Genomic DNA, 7,728 nt, shown 5'->3' with positions numbered 1-7,728 from the left:
AGAAACTCAAAATACACAAGTCACCTTGAATTCACCAAACCGTATTGCACAAATGGAAGGACGAAGATTTAAACATCGAATCACACCTTTGATGCACCAAACCTCAATTTATTGATGATGAAGGAGCATATACAATAGTGGTTTTGAGATTTGAGGAACTCATGCTCTCTCACTTGCAATGTGTAGCTTGAAGGCTTTTCTCACACCAAGAGTGAAGCTCACAAGTGGTTGCTACACCTAAGTCTCTCCTCACGCATAGAGTGTTGGGGTGCTATGTGAGATGTTGGAGGTTGTTTTACAAGAAGGAGAGGGGTCTATTTATAGTTTGGAGACCCCTCATAAAGATTATTGGAAATCCTAATTTACAAGCTAACAAATCAAGATTATGATTTTTTTGAATATCAAAACATTGCGGGCCTTCTTTGTCTGCTTGAGTCATGGGTGTGGGCTCAAAAGAGAGCATTATTGATGGTAGAGAAGGTGAAAGTAAGTAAGGAGAGAGAAAGAGAGAGAGAGATAGAGAGTGTTACTATACACATGTCTTGAGGTGAGGTGTCTTTTATGGTTAGGTCAATGCTATTTTTTGTTAGTATGTTAGTCGTTAGTAATCACTAGAAAGTTAATGTTACATTTACAATGGGTAGAGTGAGTTGATTTGATGAAGGAAGAGGGGTGAATTAAAAGAGAATCATTGAGATGGTGAAGCTTTGAAGAAGCTTGAACTCACCCTTGTGTAGATTGTGGAAAAAATGACCGCTGGTCTTCTTCTTCTTCTTCGCTTCTTTACGCCGCCGCCACGGTTGACCACCACGATGAAAAGAGGATTTGTTGATGAAAAATCCTCAATTTGCAGAAGTTATCATGGTTAAGATGCTGAATTTTAGATATTTTTAGGAGAGGTAAATGAAATTGTAACATAGAAGCAATAGAGAGAGACATGGAGAGGGTGTATGTATGTAGAGGTTCATAAAAGAACTATAGGGATGAGAGAGAAGGGTAATGGTGAAGAGGGTGGGAGAAGCCATGGAAATTGCAGGTTTGAGTGAGGGAAGGAGAGGGAGGGATGTGTAAGAGTGAGTAGGTGTGTGGAAGGGTGAGAGAAGACTAAGGGCTACTTGTGAGAAAAGTGGGAAGACTGGGGTCCACTCAAAAAATCATAGCTCACCGCTGGTAGCTCCAAAAATCATGAAACAATTTGAGGTGATTATTCAGAGCGTGGGCTACATTTTCTCTTTTGACCACCGCTCCAAATTCGCAGTGGAGATAGGTGCCAAAATTCTCACCAAAAAGCCTGTTTTTTATGCCTGCAAAAGTCTTTTAGTGGCCCCCTCCTTTGTTGAATTTGTACAATGCATCCAAGAGTGAGCCCCTCCTTTGTCATATCATAATACAAAGCATCCAAGTTTCCCTTGACACATGCATGGAGGAGGATTATTGGTGAATAAAGAAATATATACATGGTGAGACTAGTGTATGGACTATTCATGGACTTTAGCTCAATGAGCACATGGTGTTAGAATAATGAGTAAAAATAATAATAAAAATATGGAGGAGTTATGGATATGGAAAGATATTGGAATCATATGATATGGTCTCTCTTTGAATTATTTTGGGTGAAAGAGGAAAAGGTATGCAAGTAAATAATATAATAAACGTGACCAATGAGTAGAAATCAATTTTTTGTTTTCACGAGGGTGAGGGTGAAAATGTGGGAGTGATTTGTATAAAGGAAAAATATAATGTTAGAGTATGTACATATTGGCAAAAAATATACTTATGGTGTAAGAGGATGAAAGAAGGTGTACATAGGTTTAGTAAAACACACACCTAAGTAGAAATATTTAAATAAAATACCAAAATAATTATTAAAAATCCCTATATTTAGGCCATATATACAATGAAATATTTACACACCAAGAGGGCATAGTAAACTTTTATTTTTGGCTTTTTTTTTATTTTTTGGCTCAACTAGCCCAGTGACTAGCTAGCTGAGGGTTTTTAAGAAGATATGGGAAAAGCCCCCTAACTCACACACGCCTATGTACAGTGAAATGGTAGGGATAGCCATAGCATTTGGGTGAATTTGGTAGGGTGGAGTAACTTACTATGGAAATTATGGAGAGCCGAGAAATGGCTATCAGTACCTGTAATTGTTGCTTACTGCCTATTAGTAAAGAGAGTATTAGCATTGTATCTTCTTCGTAGGCCTTGTGTTGTTCTAACCACTAATGTCCAAGGATGACATCTACAAGCATGTCCTTTGGAGACTTTACCTGCTCTTCATGATTTTGGATGCTAAGTGTAGCAACCATTCCTTCTCGACTTGTAGCCTTACACATGATTTCTCATTTATTTGGCTTGTCCTGAGTAATCATCATAGCTCAATTTCATGTGATCGCAGCAAAGGATATGCCAGACAACATCATAATGGGAGTGCCAATTGGCCAAAAGGTCCTAGAGATACAAAATTCACATGATTTCTCATTTATCTGGCTTGTCCTGAGATGATTTCTGAGCACTATGCTTGTTTGTCTCCTTATATGCTCACAAATCCAGGAGCATATTTCAGCTGTGGTTGGACACATCTTCTCCAAGTGCGCAAAGACATGAGGTTCTTGTCTAGTTGAAAATCTAGTTTTACTTCTCTTGAAAGCTTTTCTTTGTTTTCACCAACAATGTTGCACTTGATCGTCTTAGGATTTGTGTCTAATTTGACTTCTTTTGCTATGGCAACATCCTTTGGTTACACTTTATCTGCATTTTCTTTGATTTGACCACCTGTTTCACTCGATGTTGACTCCATTGGTTGTGATATTACACATTTTTGCAGTTGTTGAGCATTTTCCACCTGCATCTGGGTAACTTTTGATCTTAATATATCCAATGTACTTTCTAGAAGAATCTGTCTCTTCGGAGGAGATTTTGGTGGTGAACTTTGTGTAGCTTTTTGGACTTTAGCTCCCATTGACTTTGACTTTTCTGTCACCTGTTCTAGCAGCTTGAGACTTTGCATCATTTTCATATAGTCTTTAACTTCAGTCGGGCCATCCATAGGGGTTTTTATAAGGTCATGATCTTGCTGATATTCGTTACCGTGTGCATCTTGAAATGCATATGTGAGCTTGGTCACATGTAACTGTTTCAACACTATTGGATATGTCGGTTTTTGGCTCTGACTTGTGGACTGAAACCTCTTCCTTGATGATCTTCATATAAGCATTTGTATGCAAATTTTGAGGGGACCTAGGTCAATTGGAAACTTCCAACAACCATATAATCTTTCAATGGTTTCTACTTTGAAGGAGATTGTTGGCTAGAAGTCCTAGGGCTTCTAACTGGTGTAGCATTTTCTGGTACATAAGCTGAGCTTGATGGATTTACAGCTCCCCCCTTACTAGGGTGATCACTATAGCTTGCTTCATTGTAAGAGTTCAAAATTGTTTGGATCTGGTTTAGTCTCACCTTTTGGGACTGTGAAGGCACACTTTGGGTAGCACTATTGATGTTTGGCATCTGTAAACCTTCTACATAGTTTCCTATGTATCTCCATGAGGCATGACAAATTATTCCCCAAGTCAAGCTATAGATAGCATTATCTTTGCCCTGATATTGTCTATCTATCCCATGGGTCTCCTATGATATGAGCTTTTATGGTTTCAGGACCCAAGACATCATAGATGCTAGATTCTCGTCTATATCTACGACTATTTTGGACAAAGTATATGTTCATTTGGTCACAACATCGAAGCTTGATTTCCAATGGAGGAGAGTTTGGCTATGAACAGATTTCTGGGTTTACTCGAGTAATATCCTTCAGCTCTAGAGAGGATGGCCTATATAGATTCTTTCCTCTGAAATGAACCATCCTTTCTGATCTATCACTCGACGCACGTCTATGAGCTGGGTTGTGGGCCGTTCAAACACTGGCTGATTTTTTGTATATTTTTCCTTTTTGGTCTACATAGTGTGCATAGGAATTATGTGTACCATGCAATGCGAATAGCATTCTATCTCATGTGTCCCTTAGACTCGTGAATGATTCACACTTGTGGCATTGGATGCAGAATCATTTGCAAACCTAATAGTCTTTTCAACCTTCAGTGATATCTGGACACCTTGACCAAATTCATTCAAGAATTTGTTGTTCAAAGAATCAATTTTAAGCTTTTTAGGTGTCTGTGCATCTCTATGCTGATTTTGAACTTGCATTGCTTTTACTGGTGCTTCTAACGGTAACACAGGATCATCTGATTGCATTAAAAGTGATGAGTTAGATGCACTTACATCGATATTCTCATTTCCAATTTACTTTGTACCTTGATTGGTAGTTGATATGTCCCTATTGTCAAGATCTTTTGGAAAATCTTCAAAAAAATTTCCACCTTTTTGTCCACAATCTGAGCAATACGCCATGACTGGTTGTATTTCTATTGGTTCCGTCATATCAAGCTCTGGCTAAGAAGTTTCTGCTTCTATGCTTGCCAAGTTGTCGGCATCTTCTTTTAAAACACGGATCCTTAAGTTGTAGAATGTTGCATCTTGACCTTTATACCATCTTTGGCTTGGTTCCCCAATTAGACTGGCTTCAACTGGTTGATTTGTTGGATCTTGCAATTCTGGTTCTCTATTGTAGATCTGACCACTATAATCCATGAACAATGACCCTAATTGCATATGCACCAACTGTATGTTTTGTTGGCTTGTGCAAATTTCTGGATAACCACTTGATTCAATTTTTTGCACTTCTATCTACACTTCATCTTTGAGCTTTCAATAGCTGGCTCCACTGAAGTCTGTGAACATCTAGGAGTTCCGTAAATCTAGCTTTACTTTGATCAATAGGATCTTGGCTCTTGTGCCGCTTTTACTACTCATTGAGTATCTATGGCCTTTTGAATCTACATACAAAACCTTATCCCCATTGTAGCCATATAGTTGTAAAATCTTCTTTGTCCTAGTTGTGCATGTGTTGCCACTGTTACTAGATTGCTTTGCTGTAATTGAATTCTCGGCTCGATTTGAGTCCATGTCGGCTGGTTCTATATAAACTTTCTCCTAGGAGATTTTGGTATTGATTAGCAAAATTTTTGCTACTCATTCTAGCCTAATCTGCAATCCACCGTAATTTGTGTCCCTGTTCCTCCAACTTGAAGCTCAATTTGCAATGCAATTATTGCACTAGCAAATTTATAACGTGTAATTTTTTGGAATTTTGATTGATGCTCCACTGCTTCAAGTTGGTGGTTTAGCTTGCTTTTTTTGGCTATCCTTTTGTTGTTTCAGGCTTTTCCGCTGTTTGCTTGATTTTTCCTAGCCGTTGTTCTCGATCTGTACTCGCTTTGCAATGCAAAGAGGGGGAGGGAAAGTGTAGTTTAGTGTGACTTGAACTTAAGTACTCCGTCACCACTTGCTCCACAAGCTCCTTTATAGTTTGTTCTTTAGGAAGAGAGATGACTTCCTCTTCCAAAGCATTCATGGATTTTTTACGTGCACGTATGGCATCTTCCTCCTTGGTAGCATTAAGATGGGTATTCAAGATGTATGGATTTTGAAGAGGAAGAGGTTGAGAGAGGAGGTTTTCCATTCTTTAAGCTTGAGACTCCAATCATGTTTTGACAAGAGGGGGATGGAAATCAAGAGCAACCTATTGTTGAGATCATTGAGGTGCTCCTCAGCAAGAGAGTGGTAACCATCTAAATAATATTGGAGGTTTTTTATGAGTAGGGTTTGTGCTTGGATAAGAGCTTGCGTGGAACTAAGTTGAAATTTTATGGTGAGTGAAGCAAGCTTGGCATTGAGAAGAGCTTGGGCTTGGGAATCATCAAAAGTAAGCTTTAAAGGTTTGATACAAAGGCTATTGGGAGCTTTTTGGTTACAGAATAGCTCATTGAGGTGTGCAAAGAAACCTTTAGCCCTTCCTAACTTGCCATGTAGTTTCTTGAATTCTAAAGTAGAATTGGAGAGAACCACCTCAAAATCGACAGGCTTCTTGAGCTGCGGTAGCACTGCCGAATTGGTAGGGGGTAGGTTGAAGTAGCATCCTTCTTGTGGTTATCCATTGGTTTTTGGACAACGCGGGGAACAGAAAGGGTGGAGGACAAAGTCACATTCAAAAGGTTGTGGTCCAAAACATTTTTGGCAAGGACTCAAGAGAAGTCAAAGGAATCTTCGGGAAGCTTTTCCAACTCCTCCATGATGTGCTTGTAATGATCCAAAGCATGCGGATTTTTGGGTAGCGAGGCCATGTTACTAGTGGGTGAGGGCGTCGGAGGCACAAGTGTTGACGAGGATTCTGCCAAGAGGACAATAGTGGCCGAGACAAAGCTGGGAGAGGTACTGCCGCTAAGACGGTTGAATTCGTATCCAAAACAGGGGATGTAGGTGTTATTTGTGGGGCCCCATGGTTGTCCATGGCACAGGTTTGAGTTTGAGTCCAAATCCTTGTTTGAAAGGTGTGCAGAGCATTGTTGAGAAAGAGAGTTAGGCTAAGAGGCAAACCCTAAGAGAAAAAGTGTGAAGGGGCCGCCTAGGTAAAGATCAAACAATCTAACCAATCCACTATCAAAATTCAGGCAATAGGGATTACTTGCTGGAGTAGGGTGCCTTCGAGACGCTGATCAGAAATATCTTTCCAAGTGAAAGAAGGGTTTTAGAGTATTGACAGGTGAAGAGTTGTTGGTGGTGCTACACTACTAGACGCAGAGCGCCCATTTACTATGTAGTGGCGTCTTCAGTTGAACATGCAATAGCAACATTCCATTTGGTGGTGTTGTTAGGCTAGAACTAGAGGATTTCCAAAAGCCCAAGTTGCTTCAATGGCAGGTGTTGGATGTTGGTGATGAAGCTGCAACATGTAACACCACCCATTGAAGCAGCTGGATAGAAACAAAAAGCGTGCGAGGTTTAGGTGGTGGAACCAAGAGGAGAAGGTGGCTGAAAATAGCTAATAGAAGCTGATAATCAAAATGCATTACAAGGTTTGCACACCTCAAGAGGAGTTCTCCACACATCGGGGATTAGTGAAGCCAAATAAAATATCAAAAATCATATCAATTGAATTGCCAAAGAATCTATTGAATTGCCAAAGAATCTAATCAATAAAATCAAGACTATGCAATTAAACCGATAAAATTACCGACAAAATTAGGTCAAAATTTGACGCAATTGAAATGTGTAAATCAAATTAAACACTTGATAGGCACACACACTAAAAATTGGCAGTTAGGTGCGCACACAAAAGGGAAATTTTGTCGAAATTGCAATGTGACTTCACAAATCATTAGTGGGCATGAGCACAACACAAATCAATCATCACAATTGAAAAATCATTAAGTACACATTGATTTTTAAGTGCACAAACATGGGAAAAATAGTGTACACACAGCTAAAATTAGGCATACACACACTAACGATTAGAATGCACACACACTTGATTTTAGTGCACACACACTTACGATTGACCATTCAAGCATGCAATAAACTCAATTAGGCACCCAATTAGCAATCACCAATCACCAATCAACAATTGAAACTTGTCAAATTCATACGCCACCAAATCTTAAAAATTTTGGCATTACGACGGCATAAAAACGATCAATCAAAAATATTTCAATCCAACATAGCATCAACATTGCATTGCATCAACATAGCATCAACATTACATTGCATCATGGTGGGATCTCTACACAATTCTACACATCCTTAATTTCTAGGGAGGTTGAGAATACC

General features: G+C 39.3%; 1 pseudogene; it reads right to left on the bottom strand.

Annotated features, from left to right (window-relative positions):
* Nucleotides 1-5,532: 5,532 nt before the first annotated feature.
* Nucleotides 5,533-6,412, bottom strand: LOC147443896 (uncharacterized; annotated as a pseudogene).
* Nucleotides 6,413-7,728: the final 1,316 nt, after the last annotated feature.

Source organism: Adiantum capillus-veneris, chromosome 13 (genome assembly GCF_014529385.1).
Source record: "Adiantum capillus-veneris isolate H3 chromosome 13, ASM1452938v2, whole genome shotgun sequence".
Lineage (NCBI taxonomy): Eukaryota > Viridiplantae > Streptophyta > Polypodiopsida > Polypodiales > Pteridaceae > Adiantum > Adiantum capillus-veneris.
This window is presented reverse-complemented; position numbering and strand designations above follow the sequence as displayed.